Source organism: Panthera uncia (genome assembly GCF_023721935.1).
Source record: "Panthera uncia isolate 11264 chromosome A3 unlocalized genomic scaffold, Puncia_PCG_1.0 HiC_scaffold_11, whole genome shotgun sequence".
Taxonomy (NCBI): domain Eukaryota; kingdom Metazoa; phylum Chordata; class Mammalia; order Carnivora; family Felidae; genus Panthera; species Panthera uncia.
Window position 1 is genome coordinate 26807751 of NW_026057578.1, and position 15759 is coordinate 26823509.

The 15759-nt window shown below is 42.6% G+C and overlaps 2 pseudogenes; one reads left to right on the forward strand and one right to left on the reverse strand.

Annotated features, from left to right (window-relative positions):
• Positions 1–406: 406 nt before the first annotated feature.
• On the reverse strand, positions 407–963 carry LOC125935976 (cytochrome c oxidase subunit 7C, mitochondrial-like; annotated as a pseudogene).
• Positions 964–2140: 1177 nt separating this feature from the next.
• On the forward strand, positions 2141–4328 carry LOC125936299 (60 kDa heat shock protein, mitochondrial-like; annotated as a pseudogene).
• Positions 4329–15759: the final 11431 nt, after the last annotated feature.

The following is a 15759-nucleotide window of genomic DNA, read 5'->3' on the forward strand; positions in this document are numbered from 1 at the left end:
GAAATAATCATTCCCGTTTTGTTTGTAAAAGGAGAAATGGGAAAAATAAGATACAAGTTCATCAAAAGGGTACTGTTTTCAGCTAAACCACTGTACATCCATATGCGTAAAGTGATGTAAAATTAGAAAGAATCCTGAGGATCCACATTTTTAGATGTGAAAAGAGCTCTTGGGCATATTAAATTGTCGCGAGGAAGCTAAGGACCCATAAGCATAGGATGATACAATTATTTTGTATAATTTGCTCAATTTCATTGAGTAAATTTGGCTTTTTGTTCTTTTGGCATACAGTTCTTTGAATTTTGACATGGTTGTTTTTCATGCCTCAAGTTCATTAACAAACATACCGGGTATGTTGAATTCAAGAGTTTGAAAAGAGATTGCACCTTTTAAAATGTTCCTTTTCACATCTGCTTAATGGATTACTTAAAACATTCTTATTTCTCAAGCAGTTGGTGTCTTACTATAAACAAAGGTGCAGTGAATCCAGATCCAAAGTACACAGTCATCATATTTAGTAACCACCACTTGTTTTCCACTGAAAATGGCAAATTCTCCCCTGGACCCTCCTCAGAGTGGCTCCTACAGACCACAAGAGGTTGTGAACCTCCAGATGCTCTGTCCCAACACAGTGCGGTTGGAAGCTGTGCAAAAGGCACGACAGACACCCAAGACGAAAGATACCGTAGCACCACACCAAGTCCCCACCTTATTCCCCGGTGTTGAATTTGGACACGTTTAGATTCGTGCAACCACCGCCACAAACAGAACATACAATAATAGCTTCATCACCTAAAAATACCTCTTTCTATTCAAACTCTTATCCCACCACAACCCCCGGCAACCATTGATCTATTTTCCATCACTGTGGTTTTGCTGTTTCCTAGGATACCCGCTGAATGAAATGTTCTGTGCCTGGCTTCTCTCACTCAGCTTGTCTTTCAGGTCTATCCAATTTTCCATGTGCATCAATGACTCATTCCTCTTTCCTGCCGAATAGTATTATATTCTAGAGATCTAGTGCAGATTTTTTTTTTCTCCTTTCCCTCATTGAGATCATTTGGGTTTTTCCAGTTTAGGGCTGTCACAAATAAAGTTGCTATAAACATTTGTTTATAGGTTTTTTGGGTGGTCCTAGGTTTTCATTTCACTAGGGCAAATACCCACGTGTAGGACTGCTAGGTCCAATGGGAAGTTGATGTTTAACTTTAAAAGAAACTGACAAACCATTTCCCAGAGTAACTGGGCCATTTTGCATTCCCACCAGCAATTCAAGAGATAACAATTTTTTCCACATCCTTGCCAGCAATTGTTGTTGTTGGGATTTTTATTTTAGCAATTCTTATTAACATTGTTTTAAAATGTTTTGAATGTTTTAAAAATTCACAGCTGGGGCGCCTGGATGGCTCAGTCGGTTAACTATCCAACTTCAGCTCAGGTCAGGATCTCGCCATCTGTGAGTTCAAGCCCCACGTCGGGCTCTGTGCTGACAGCTCAGAGCCTGAAGCCTGCTTCAAATTCTGTGTCTCTGTCTCTCTCTCTCTCCCTGCCCCATCACTGCTCACACTCTGTCTCGCTCTCTCTCTCAAAAATAAACATCGGAAAAAAATTTTTTTTAATTCATAGGATTGGGATGCCTGGATGTCTCAGTCAGTTAAGCATCCAACTTCATTCAGCTCAAGTCATGATCTCACATTCATGAGTTCAAGCCCCACATCGGACTCCACACTGTCAGCTTCTCTCTCTCTTCATTATTCTCTGCCCCTCCCCCTCTCATGATCTCTCTCTCTCTCTCTCTCTCTCTCTCTCTCTCTCTCAAAATAAAAAAATCATAGGATTAAAAGAAAAGATATTATATATTATTTATGTAATTAACACAAAACACAAATACATAAAAGGAAGATAAAAATAAGCATCCAATTCAAGAACCTATAGGAAAAACATCAAAATTAACTTTTTGGAACTGAAAGAAAGGCATATACATACTGAAAATAGTTTGCTACACACCCAAATCCTCCCTTAAAGCCAAAAGCAAGCAGGATAGTGTAAGGGCAAACACAAATGAAAAAGATGAGCCTTGCCTCACTCGCCTCCGATGGCCTGCCTTGGTGGCCGCACGCCCTGCCATTGCCCTGCAAAAATGTTTCAGTTACCTGCAGTCTTTTGCCAAAGTAGGCGAGGCTCCAGGGCACTGGCTCCTCGTCTCACTCGGGCCTCCAAAGATACAAAATTTGGTGCAGATACGTGAGCCTTAATGCTCCAAGGTATAGACCTTTTAGCGGATGTTGTAGCCGTTACTATGGGGCCAAAGGAAAGAACAGCGATTATTGAACACAGTTGGGGAAGTCCCAAAGTAACAAAAGATGGCAGGACCGTTGCAAGGTCCATGCCACTTAAAAGATAAGTATCAAAATATTGGCCCTAAACTTGCTCAAGATGTTGCCAATAACATAGATGAAGAGGCTGGCGACGGCACCACTACTGCTGTGTCCTGGCATGCTCTATTGCCAAGGAAAGCTTCGAGAAGGTTAGCAAAGGTGCTAAGCCAGTGGACGCCAGGAGCGGTGTGATGCTAGCTGTTGATGCTGTAAGCGCTGAACTTAAGAAGCAGTCTAAACCTGTGACAGCCCCAGAAGAAATTGCTCACATGGCTAGATTTCTGCAAGTGGAGACCAAGAAGTTGGCAACATCATTTCCGATGCAATGAAAAAGGCTGGAAGAGAGGGCGTCATCACAGTAAAGGTTGGAAAAACAAGAAACGATGAATTAGAAATTATTGAAGGCATAAAGGTTGATCGAGGTTATATTTCTCTGTACTTCATTAACACAGCAAAAGATCAGAAATGTGAGGGGCGCCTGGGTGGCTCAGTCAGTTGGGCGTCCGGCTTCGGCTCAGGTCATCTCACGGTCTGTGGGTTCGAGCCCTGCGCCAGGCTCTGTGCTGACAGCTCGGAGCCTAGAGCCTGCTTCGGATTCTGTGTCTCCCTCTCTCTCTGCTCCACCCCCACTCATGCTCTGTCTCTCTCTGTCTCAAAAATAAAAATAAACAGGGGCGCCTGGGTGGCTCAGTCAGTTAAGCGCCCGACTTCGACTCAGGTCACGATCTCACAGTCCGTGAGTTCGAGCCCCGTGTCGGGCTCTGTGCTAACAGCTCGGAGCCTGGAGCCTGCTTCTGATTCTGTGTCTCCCTCTCTCTCTGCCCCTCCCCCGTTCATGCTCTGTCTCTCTCTGTCTCAAAAATAAATAAACATTAAAAAAAATTTTTTTAAATAAAAAATAAAAAATAAAAATAAGCATTAAAAAAAATAAAAATAAAAAAAGAAATGTGAATTCCAAGATGACTATGTTCTACTGAGTGAAAAGAAAATGTCTAAAACAGAAAAACAAGAAAATTTCTAGTGTCCAGTGCGTTGTACCTGCTCTTGAAATGCCAATGCTCACTGCAAGTCCCTGTTCATAACTGCTGAAGATGTTCACGGAGAAGCTTTGAGTACACTTGTTTTGAATAGGTTAAAAGTTGGTCTTCAGGTGGTAAGCAGCCAAAGCTCTAGGTTTTGGTGACAACAGAAAAAAAATTGTTTAAAGACACGGCTATTGCTACTGGTAGTGCAGTGTTTGGGGAAGAAAGATTGACTCTAAATCTTGAAGGTGTTCAGCTTCATGACTTAGGAAAAGTTGGAGAGGTCAATATGACCAAAGATGATTCCATGCTCTTAAAAGGAAAAGGTGACAAGGCTCAAATTGAAAAACGTATCCAAAAAAATCACTTGAACACAACAGTTAGATATCACAACTAGTGAATATGAAAAAGAAAAGCTGAATGAACATCTGGCAAAACTCTCAGAGTAGCTGTGCCGAAGGCTGGGACAAATGATGTTGAAGTGAGTGAAAAGAAAGACAGAGTTACAGATGCCCTCAATGCTCCACGAGCTGCTACTGAAGATTCTCTGGGAAGGGGCTGTGCCCTGCTTTGGTGCATTCCAGCCTTGGATCCAATAACTCCAGCTAACGAAGATCTTCAAAATTCCTGTGATGACCATGGCTAAGAATGCAGGTGTTGAAGGATCCTTGATAGTTGAGAAACGTATGCAAAGTCCCTTAGAAGTTGGTTATGACGCTATGCTTTGGAGATTTTTTGAATGATGGTGGGAAAAGGAGTCACTGATCCAACTAAGGGTGTAAGACCTACTTTACTGGATACTGCTAGAATTGCCTTTCTGTTAACTATAGCAGAAGTCGTAGTCACCGGAATTCCTAAAGAAGAAAAGGACCCAGGAATGGGTGGAATGGGTAGACTGGGAGGGGGTATGGAAGGTAGAATGTTCTAATTCCTAGAAGAGTGCTTTACCATTATTAATGAACTGTGAGAGGAAACTCAAGGCAGGGCCCTTCAACAATAACTTCAGAGAATTCCACTGGAGGAAATGACTGAAGCAAAGTCTGGCTGGTGTTTAAGAAAATCATTATAACCATCAGTTACTGGTTTCGGTTGACAACAAATTCTGATTTACTGCTGTCATTGTCCATGCTCACAAAGAATTTATTTTGTACTTTTGAATAAAAAGAGGCATTTTTACTACTATTACGTTAAAATCGGGATTTTCATACTTGCCATCACCAGATGAAAAGTTAAGAAGCAGTCTTTCTGTGGAGAGCAAGAATAATTGTGTACAAAGTAGAGAAACAGCCAACTATGTGGCAACTTTTGTGTAATGGAAATTTGTTTAAAGTTAAAATAAAAAAAGAAAGAGCCTTATTTCTCCCTGTTAGAGACTTATTACCCCTCCCCTCCCTTTTCTTAGAGCATTTACTTTAGACAACTTGTAAGTTCCTTCTCTTTCTTTAAAACATTTATTATTATTTTTTAATGTAAATAGACTTCTTGACCACTTTACAACCCAGGAATGTCTTTCTCAAAGACCTGGGCACCACCTCTCTGAAATGTAGTCACAGTTTTTGTGGGTAGGTAGGAGCCTAACTTCAGCAGGTTCCTCAGGCTCCTTGCTCTAAGTTTCAAAACTACCACCTGCCACAAGGATATGAGAATTTTGTTTTTCCTTTGGGTGAAACCAATCAGCAAACACAGAGAAGCCACTCCACGTATCAAGTGAATCTAGGATCAGCAATGTGTGACAAATGGTACTTTCTGGTCCTCTTCAGGGCTAGGGAGTGTTTGTCTTGAGAACATGTCTGTAATGAGTTGTATCTTCTTAGCTATAGAAATGGGTAAGATTTTGGTCTTTGCAATCTCTTGGCAGATTGTCTACGGTATGCATCACGTCCTGGTTTAATGCTTATTTAGTGACAAAACGGTTTTCTTTCTCTTCTACGTCTGTGGGGAGGTTTTATGGGTTGAGAAGAGATTTTATTTTTAATTACATTCCCCCCAACAATAGCAAATACATACATACATGTGCATGCACACACACACACACGCACACACAGAGATGACATCGTCAGCAAAACTAAGTGAAAAAAAAAAGAGTAGAAAGAAATGGAAGTGAAGAAACAAACAAAAAAATGAAAGTGGGCTACACGCACAACAATAAAAGCACTAACATGTGCCCCGACACGGAGAAAATCCCGCCTTGGATGTAAGATTAACCCAGTTGTTCTCAAATGTGGTCTCTGAAAAGGGAGCCCTTGTGCATCGTTGGTGGGAACGTAAACTGGTGCAGCCACTATGGAAAACCATATGGAGGTGTTTCAAAAAATTACAGATAGAACTACCATTGATTCAGCAATCCCACTTCTGGGTATTTATTTGAAGGAAACAAAAACACCAACTGGAAAAGGTATTTGCACCTCCCAGTTCACTGCAGGGTTATTTACAATAGCCAAGATAGGGGAACCAACCTAAGTGTCCATCGATGGATGGATAGATGTGGTTTATATATACAATGGAATCTTATTCAGCCATAAAAAGAATGAAATCTTGCCACTTGCAACAGCATGGGTTGAGGGCATTATGCTAAGTCAGAAAGAGAAAGACAAATGTTGTATGATCTTACTTATACGTGGAATAAACCAAACAAAAACCAAGCTCACAGACAGAGAACAGACTGATGGTTGCCAGAGGTGGGAGTGGGCAAAGGTGGGCAGGTTGCCAGAGGTGGGCAAAACGGATGAAGGGGACCAAATGGTACAAACTTCCAGCTCTAAAATAAGTCATGGAGATGTACTGTACAACATGGAAACTATATTTAATAATACTATATTGCAGGGCACCTGGATGGCTCAGTGGGTTGAGCATCCGACTTCGGCTCAGGTCATGATCTCGCGGTCTGTGAGTTCAAGCCCCGCATGGGGCTCTGTGCTGACAGCTCAGAGCCTGGTGCCTGCTTCGGATTCTGTGTGTGTCTCTCTCTCTCTGCCCCTCCCCACTCATGCTCTGTCTCTCTCTCTGTCAAAAATAAACATTAAAAAAATTTTTTTTTCATAAAAATAAATACTGTATTCCATATTTGAAAGTTGCTAAAAGAGCAAATCTGAAGTTCTCATTGTAAGAGAACAGAAACTCTGTAATTATGTGTGCTAATGGAATGAGCATTAAATCTAATTAGCATTAGAATTAAATCTAGGGGCGCCTGGGTGGCTCAGTCGGTTAAGCGTCCGACTTCAGCTCAGGTCACGATCTCACGGTCTGAGTCCGTGAGTTCGAGCCCCGCGTCGGGCTCTGGGCTGATGGCTCAGAGCCTGGAGCCTGCTTCCAATTCTGTGTCTCCCTCTCTCTCTGCCCCTCCCCCGTTCATGCTCTGTCTCTCTCTGTCTCAAAAATAAATAAACGTTAAAAAAAAAAAAAAAGAATTAAATCTATAGGAATTCTATACACATATAGAATCATTATATTCTATACCTGAAACTAATATAACATATTCAATTATACCTCAATTAAAAAAAAAAAAGTGTGGTCTCTGAACCAGCAGCAGCAACACCATGGGAAATGCCAATCTTAGACCTACCTGAGACCCACTGAATCAGCAACTCTGGGGGTAGAGGCTCAACAACATGTATCGTCACCAATCTTCTGCATGACTCAGATACGTGCTATAGTTTGAAAACCACAGGACCAGGCAAATAGATCTGAGAACCATCTGTCAAATCTGGAGGGTTCCTACACGTGGGTATATGTGGAGGTGGGTGGACAGGGAATTTCTACACTGAACTAGTCACTCAAGAGTCTCTGAAACACCAAATTTAAAAAACCCTTATAGGGATGCCTGGCTGGCTCAGTTGATAGAGCATGTGACTGTGAACTCAGGGTCATGAGTTCAAGCCCCACGTTGGGTGTGGAGCCTACTTAAAAATAAATAAATAAAATAATTTTATAATAAAATAAAAATTAAATTTAGTAATTTAATTTAGCAACACGGGGGTCAGCATTTGCTCCCAATACACACACACACACACACACACACACACACACACACAAACACACACACACAATGTCCATGAACTCTTGGCAGGGGCAGCTCAGAAGACAGTGACTATTTCCCTCCAGACTCCAAAGATAGGGTTATGGTTTCACCAGAGGAGAAGTATCTCTCATTCCTGCCTTCACCCCAACTCTAGTCAAGGCAAGCACAGTCCAAAAGACTGGACCTCCTTCCCCCACCTAACTCCCACTCCTAGGGTGCAGGCTCTCCCCTAGGAGCACCAAGTCAAGAATACTTGGACTGTGATCACCCTCCCTCCTTATAGGCAGAGGTTCCAAGAAGGGCAAGCCAAGAAGACAGAGGTTACCATGACCCCAACACACGCTCCAGCTTATAGGGCAGTGGTGTCACTCTAGGAGAAGCCAGTTTGCTCCAGGTCTCAAGGGGACAGACAAGACAGGTGTACTGGTATGTCTGTAACACTTTGAGACAAACCCCCCCCTTCTTTCTGAATCAGAAATTTAGGTATCTTATATACAGTGCAGCGCTGGGTATGCTTTATGATCTAATACGAAATTTTCAAGGTGAATGAATTAAGCATCTATATTTATGGATAGGGCAGATAATATTCAGTCTGAATTCTGAAATACTGTATGTATTTTTTATGTTTTAAAAAGTCATTCACCAGGTAGTGTGTGTGTGTGGTTTTCTGATATTTAGGTTTCAGATATTTAATTAAATTTAGACTTTTGAGTGGTCATCTTTATAACAATAACGTTATACAGTATCCTTAGATGTCCTTCTCTTTTTACAGTATCTACTGGTTTCCTTCTAGAACAATGATAGAATTAGCATATTTTTTATCTCTCCTCCCTTTCCAACACATCCAATATGAGTCAATACAATACTTTCTCAATGTTATCTCTACATTGCCAAATATGTCTACACCGTCATCACTTGATTCTTCAGCCTTGATTGATGTTCTTTGAGTTACACCTATTAAAGATGAGGCAATCAGCAAGTTAGTCCCTATCTCTTGGGATGCTCACCTATGAAATCCAGCCATCCTTCTGTAAGGAAGGCCACATGGGGAGGCCTAAATGAAGAGGTCCCTCACGCCCACTGAGTTTATATCTGATAGCACCACCCTGGCAGCCGTATGAGTGAGCCATCTTGGAAGTAGATCCTCCAGCCCCAGCTAACGTGCCCCAGTTGACGCCATGTGGAACCGAGATGAGCCTCTCCTACTGAATCCTGCCCAAACTGCAGAGTCACGAGCTAAGTGAACGACTACTGCGGTTCTCGCCACTAAACTAGTTTGTTATATAGCAACAGATAACTAGGAACGATAAGCAGCATTAAAATTCTTTCCTAAACCGGGTACTGAGGGTCCCCAGACCAAGCTGAGAGAAGTGGTTCTACAGTACTAAACGGCATGCCGAGGTCTACAATTCTACCGATTCCTGACTGCAAGAAACTTCTTATTCTAACCCAGTCAGTCAGCTGGTATTAACTAATACAAAACATGACGTATTAGCCAATATAAAAATGCCACCCCTAGCTGGCCAACTGAGTCAAGAGAATACTATTGGCTCTAAGATACCTCGGCCAGGGAACCCAGGCTGGTCAATCGTACATCTAAGGTAATCTCCTTGGTGATCTCTGTCTAGCGTGACTAACAGGTTTCATACTGTTGTTTTCAGCTTAATTGTAAACCCTCCATGAATAAGGCAGCATCTAAGGGTTTAGAGGGCTGGATCTCTTACTCTGCCCAAGACAGTCACTCCCTCATCACTCCAGAGGGTAGCTGTGGAAGCATCATGGTGAGCCCCAGAAATTTTGGAATGGTTGCTCACTCCTCTAGGGTACAGGTCATGTATCCATAGGTCAAACAAGGAAAGTCATTTTTGCAAATTGGAAGAACATCCCAGAAGGGATATGGTGACCAGTCTAGGAAATGTCCCATTTAGTCATAAGGGTCAATCAGTTAATGGCTGTTATTTCTATTGGTGGGCATAAACATGGGCCTATTGCATTACTCCCCCCACCCCTGCCAAAAAAAAAAAAAAAAAAAAAAAAGATAAATAAATAAAAACTGGTAAGTGACCTAATCAACAAAATAAAAGGTAAATGATTATGGACCTGAAGTAGCAGCAATATTAATGTTAGGGAAAGAGCACATTTCGCTACTTCCGGGTTCCAGTGGAGGAACTAACCTCACACATTCTCTTCAAAGCGGATGGGGCTGCCACAGAGCAGTGACGAAGAAATTCCCCAGAGGGAGCTGGCCAGAGCTGATCTGCAGAGGTGGCCACTGGGCAGAGAGGCAGTTGCCTGAGGACACAAGCCAGTGCTGCTACCGGAGTGGCCACCAGGGGGAAGGAGCATGGCCTGAGCAGGGCTGGAGCTGGACCGAGAGCCATGGGGCTCCTTGGCTGAATTTAAAAATGGAGAACTGGAACCCAGAATGAAATGAGCGGTTTGTGGTGTTCTTCCAACGGCCGGCCTAGGTCCGCTCTTTCACTTCCAACACCCTCTACTGTCAAAGCCTAACACAGGGCCAGGTGGCAAAAGAGGCATCTTTCCAGGGTTCAAATCCAGTATCGCAAAGCAAGACAAAGAAGGGTGGATATGGGGCTAAGAGAATAAACTGGTAATCAGCGCACCTACACGCTGAGGATAGCAGAACAGAAGGATCCAAGACTAACTTCATCCCACCACCAAGTCACCCCCTTCTTCTTGTTGATTAAATAATAGATACTTCTATGAGTTAAGCCACTGTTCGTTGAATTGCGTCTCTTGCGACGCCACGTATTTCTAATTGAAATGGGAAGAGTGTTGGCGTGTCTTTAGTGAGCCACCCGCCTAGTAAATGAGTCTCTGCAATAGGTCTAATCACTGCATGGTGTCCAATTATACTGTCTTCAGTTGCATCCGTGTTTCACCAACATTTAGAATGCTTTTGGTTTTCTGCTATTGCAAACAATGTTGAGATAGACCTCTTTGTGTATTTGTTCGATTATTTCCGTTAGACCAAAGTCCAGGAATAGAGTTACCGAGGCAAAATGCAGGCATTTTTCAAGACTCCTGGTGCATATTGCCAAATTGCTCTCTGAAAGCAAAACGGTACCAATCAACACGCCCAGCAGCAGTGCAAAAGAGCAGTCGTTTCTCCCACACCCTTGCCGACACTGGCTAGGAAGCATATTTTGAAAGATGGTGCTGTGTTCTGCCTCTTCCCCTCCCAACAGCCTAGAATACAAGCGCTCAATAAATCAATCACAGCTACAGACTGGTAGCCATTATGATCTAATCTGACTGTTCTGGGTGGCAATGAACTCTTCCTCTGGTTCACTGCCCAGTATCCTGGCATCATGTGGCTCCTATAAAGGCAGTAGCTCCAAGCACATCACACAGAGGGGCCGGACTCCATTAAACCGCCACCTTGCTTCCCAAGCCATCCCTTCGGCCATGAAGCTCCTGTTCCTGGTCTTTGCATCCCTTGGATTAATGGTGACTCCAGGTAAACTGGATGGAGGAGGAGGGCTGGGGGGCAGGAATGCTAGCAGATCTGGTTGCTCGGGTGACAGGCAAGCCAGGTGGAGGCCTGGAGGCAGGACTTACCCCCCTGAGTTCCAGCCTAAGGTAGGGATCGCTCAACATTCACCACTGGCCTCAATACCCAGTACCCAGCCACTACCCTGTGTACGATCTTCTACAAAAACCAGTCCTCAAACTTTTTTCCTGTTTTAAAACAAAAGTCAGCCTCAACCTGGTCAAAAATACCTTTCTCTCACTTTATGTGAGCTCCCTATATCTAAGCTCCTAAGATGCTGAGAAGGCCACTCTCTCTGCCACTTTCATCAGCCCCAGAGTTAGTGCTCAGAGGAGAGACCGGGCCTAGGAGCAAGGGTCCCATCCCCATGCCCAACAGAGTGCTGGCAGGCAGGGCGAAGAGACCTCCCAGAGGGCAAGTTCACACAGGATGGCAAACAAGGTGCTCCACTTGAACCCTGGGGTGAGGAGAGCAAGCAGAGCCAGGGAGAAAGAAATCAGACAGCCAGGCAATGGGTGCGTAGAAACCCAGAACGGGGGGCGCCTGGGTGGCTCGGTCGGTTAAGCGTCCGACTTCGGCTCAGGTCACGATCTCACGGTCAGTGAGTTCGAGCCCCGCGTCGGGCTCTGGGCTGATGGCTCAGAGCCTGGAGCCTGCTTCCGATTCTGTGTCTCCCTCTCTCTCTGCCCTTCCCCCATTCATGCTCTGTCTCTCTCTGTCTCAAAAATAAAATTTAAAAAAAAAACACGTTAAATTTTAGCCACTCTAGTAAGCATGTAGTGGTATCTCATTGTGCTTTTAAATGTACAACTCTTTCATAACTAGTTACCCAAAAAAGTTTATTCTGTCTGATTCCATTTATATGAAATTCTAGAAAACTCCAAGTAATCTCTAATGACAGAAAGCAGACCAGTGGTTGCCTAGGAATATGAGGGGCGGGTGAAGGAGGAGTTACAGAGGGGCATGAGGACACTTTGAGGCAGTGAATGTGTTCATTATCTTAATTGTGGTGATGGCCTAGCAGAGGAATACATAAGGCAAAAACTTCCCAACTCGGACCCTTTAAATGTGGGTAGTTTGTTGTATGTCAATGATACCTCAAAAAATATATATATTAAAATAAACCTCAAAGTGAAACAGAAAAATTAAAGTATCATAAATAGTTAAAAGGCAAATGACAAATTGAGACATATATGATAAAGTGCTGATACCCTAAAAATATAGTAAGTTAACATAAAGGAGGAAAACCTCAAACCTCTAGTAGCAAAAGGGCTGTGTGACATGAACTAGCAACGTAACTGTGAAAATGGCCAAAGAACATGGGGGAGAAAACGTCTTACTCGGTCTCAAATAAATGCAAATTGAACCAATATTGTATATATGCAATGGAACATCACTCAGCCATAAAAAGAATGAAATTTCGCCACTTGCAACAACATGGATGGACCTCGAAAGTAGGATGCTAAGTGAAATAAGTCAGACAGAGAAGGACCATGTGATTTCACTTACAGATGAAATCTACAAAATAAAACAAATGCATAAACAAAGAACAACCACAAAGAGAAACACACTCATCAATACAGAGAATGAACATGGAGTCGGAGTCATGGGGAGGGCGGGGGCGGGGAAACAGGTGGAGGGGATTAAAAGTCACACACTTCCAGTTATAATATAAACACCCAGGGTGAAAAGTATAGCATAGGGAATACAGTCAATAATACTGTAATAGTATCACAATACTTCTGTAATGGGTCACAGATAGTGACTCCACTGCTCACGATGAGCATTGAGTAACGTAGGTAATTGTTGCGCCACCGTGTGGTACTCCTGAAACTAATATACGTCAAGTGTACTTCAGATAAAAATAAAATTTTTAAACTTATAAAACCAATAAATGCAAATTAAAGCTGCAGTGACCTCTCATTTTTATCTATCAGATTGTCAGATATTCGAAAGATTTGCAAACCCACGTTTGTCAAGGTATAGATAGAAACAAGCCTTGTCATCAGACTATTTAGGACTAAACGGGTAAATCTGGAAGACATTTAGCTATCCTTCTCAAAAACCCTAAAAATGTTCATGCTTTTTGGCTCAGAGACTTGGATTTTAGGAATGAACACATTCTGAGGAGATAACAAGAATCCGTGCTTTTTCGTTGTTGTTGTGGTTTTTTTTTAAGAATCCAAGTGTTTTTTTTTAACGTATTGTACAAACACAGATAACAGCATAGATTAAAATAGCAAAAAACCCCAAACTACCTAAATGTCCAGGAATGAGAGAAGTGTTAAGTAGATATATTCATAATCTATAATGCTATATACATCCTTTCAAAAGGATAAATTTAGAGCTTTCTTCAGTCATACAGAAAGAATCCAACTGTTTTCCTAACTCAAAGAGCACTATAAAAATCACATCCATATCGATCCCATTGTATAGCAAAGATACATGCACACGCACAAACAGGCACCCAAAATGCTGGGGGGGGGGGGGGGGGTGTTCTAGCAACAGCTTTTGTTTTTTCTCCGTGACCTTCTCAAAGAAAACAATGCAATGCATCCCACAGTAGCTTCAACTCCACAATGCAGTCATGAGAAATAAATGCTTTCCTGAAGATGTCATGGGGAAATAGGGAAGACATTTTCCATCACCCTATCCGGCAAAACTTCACAACCATTCCCTTTCAAAATCCTTGGTTTCCTCCAAGTTTCTTTTCAGCCACTGACACCTCAGCCCACAGGTCCCGGGTCTTGGCAGTCACTGCACTCCTCCATTCATCAAGGCTCTTTCCCAGGCCTCCAATTCCCAACCCACTCCCTATAATTCCCCCAGCATTCTCTACAACATACCCCTTGCCCTCTTGCTGCTTCTCTCCCATCCACCCCCTTCCCTCCGTAACCAGGTCAGCAGATAATAACCTTCCTTAGCACTTAATCTCTTTAGAAAATAGCATGGGATAGCAAGTAAATTATTTCTTTATCATCATAAAAACATTTCTGATAACCAGAGGCCTTAAATGGACAAAGATATGGGATTATGGATAATGTTTTCTGTTATTTATCTACTTTCTATTTTTTCTATAGTAAACACATTACTAAGAAAAAGTAATACTTTAACCAAAGCACAATAATTATAAAGCACATCACAACTCAAACTGGCAAAACATTTTCTTTTTTTTTTTATTATATGAAGTTTATTGTCAAATTGCTTTCCATACAACACCCAGTGCTCATCCCAAAAGGTGCCCTCCTCAATACCCATCACCCACCCTCCCCTCCCTCCCACCCTCCATCAACCCTCAGTTTGTTCTCAGTTTTTTAGAGTCTCTTATGCTTTGGCTCTCTCCCACTCTAACCTCTTTTTTTTTTTTTTTCCTTCCCCTCCCCCCTGGGTTTCTGTTAAGTTTCTCAGGATCCACATAAGAGTGAAACCATATGGTATCTGTCTTTCTCTGTATGGCTTATTTCACTTAGCATCACACTCTCCAGTTCCATCCACGTTGCTACAAAGCGCCAGATTTCATTCTTTCTCATTGCCACATAGTACTCCATTGTGTTTATAAACCACAATTTCTTTATCCATTCATCAGTTGATGGACATTTAGGCTTTTTCCACAATTTGGCTATTGTTGAAAGTGTTGCTATAAACATTGGGGTACAAGTGCCCCTATGCATCAGCACTCCGGTATCCCTTGGGTAAATTCCTAGCAGTGCTACTGCTGGGTCATAGAATAGGTCTATTTTTAATTTTTTGAGGAACCTCCACACTGTTTTCCAAAGCGGCTGCACCAGTTTGCATTCCCACCAACAGTGCAAGAGGGTTCCCGTTTCTCCACATCCTCTCCAGCATCTATAGTCTCCTGATTTGTTCATTTTGGCCACTCTGACTGGCATGAGGTGATATCTGAGTGTGGTTTTGATTCTGGCAAAACATTTTCTAGTTTCCTACTCATTTCCTCACTCCCCATCAAAGATTCACAGGGATGGGGCGCCTGGGTGGCTCAGTCAGTTAAGCGGCCGACTTTGGCCCAGGTCATGATCTCGCTGTCCGTGAGTTCAAGCCCCGCGTCGGGCTCTGTGCTGACAGCTCAGAGCCTGGAGCCTGTTTCGGATTCTGTGTCTCCCTCTCTCTGACCCTCCCCCATTCATGCTCTGTCTCTCTCTGTCTCAAAAATAAATAAATGTTAAAAAAAATAAAAATAAAAATAAAAAAAGATTCACAGGGATCCATGGGGCACAATGGCTAGAAATGGCCAGAAGGGCATCAAAAGTACAAACTTCCAATTATAAAATAAATAAAGTCCTGGGATGATATGTATAACATGGTGACTATAATTAATAATACTGTATTATATATCTGAAAGTTGCTTCAAAGTATGCTTAAAACTAACATATGTCATTTACACCCCAATCTTTAAAAATGTACACAGACTTATAAAAAGGAACAATTCCAAGGCAGGATTCCAAAATTATTTGTGGTGCCACCAATGATGAACCATCAAAGGACGAGACACAACCCCTGAAAAAGATGGGATACTATGCCTTATTTCTATCCCCTTCACCCACAGTGCATGGAGGAGACAGAATTGAGGGGATACTGGAGAAAATGATGCACCACATTTCCACTTATAAAGTTTTTCCCACCCAAAATGTCTCTCCTAAAATTTCTTCCAGGTAAATGACCTCCAATTCTATTAGAAATCAAGAAATCAATGGGATGCCTGGGTGGCTCAGTCAGTTAAGCGTCTGACTTCAGCTCAGGTCATGATCTCACCATTTGTGGGTTCGAGGCCCTAATCAGGCTCTGTGCTGCCAGCTCGGAGCCTGGAGC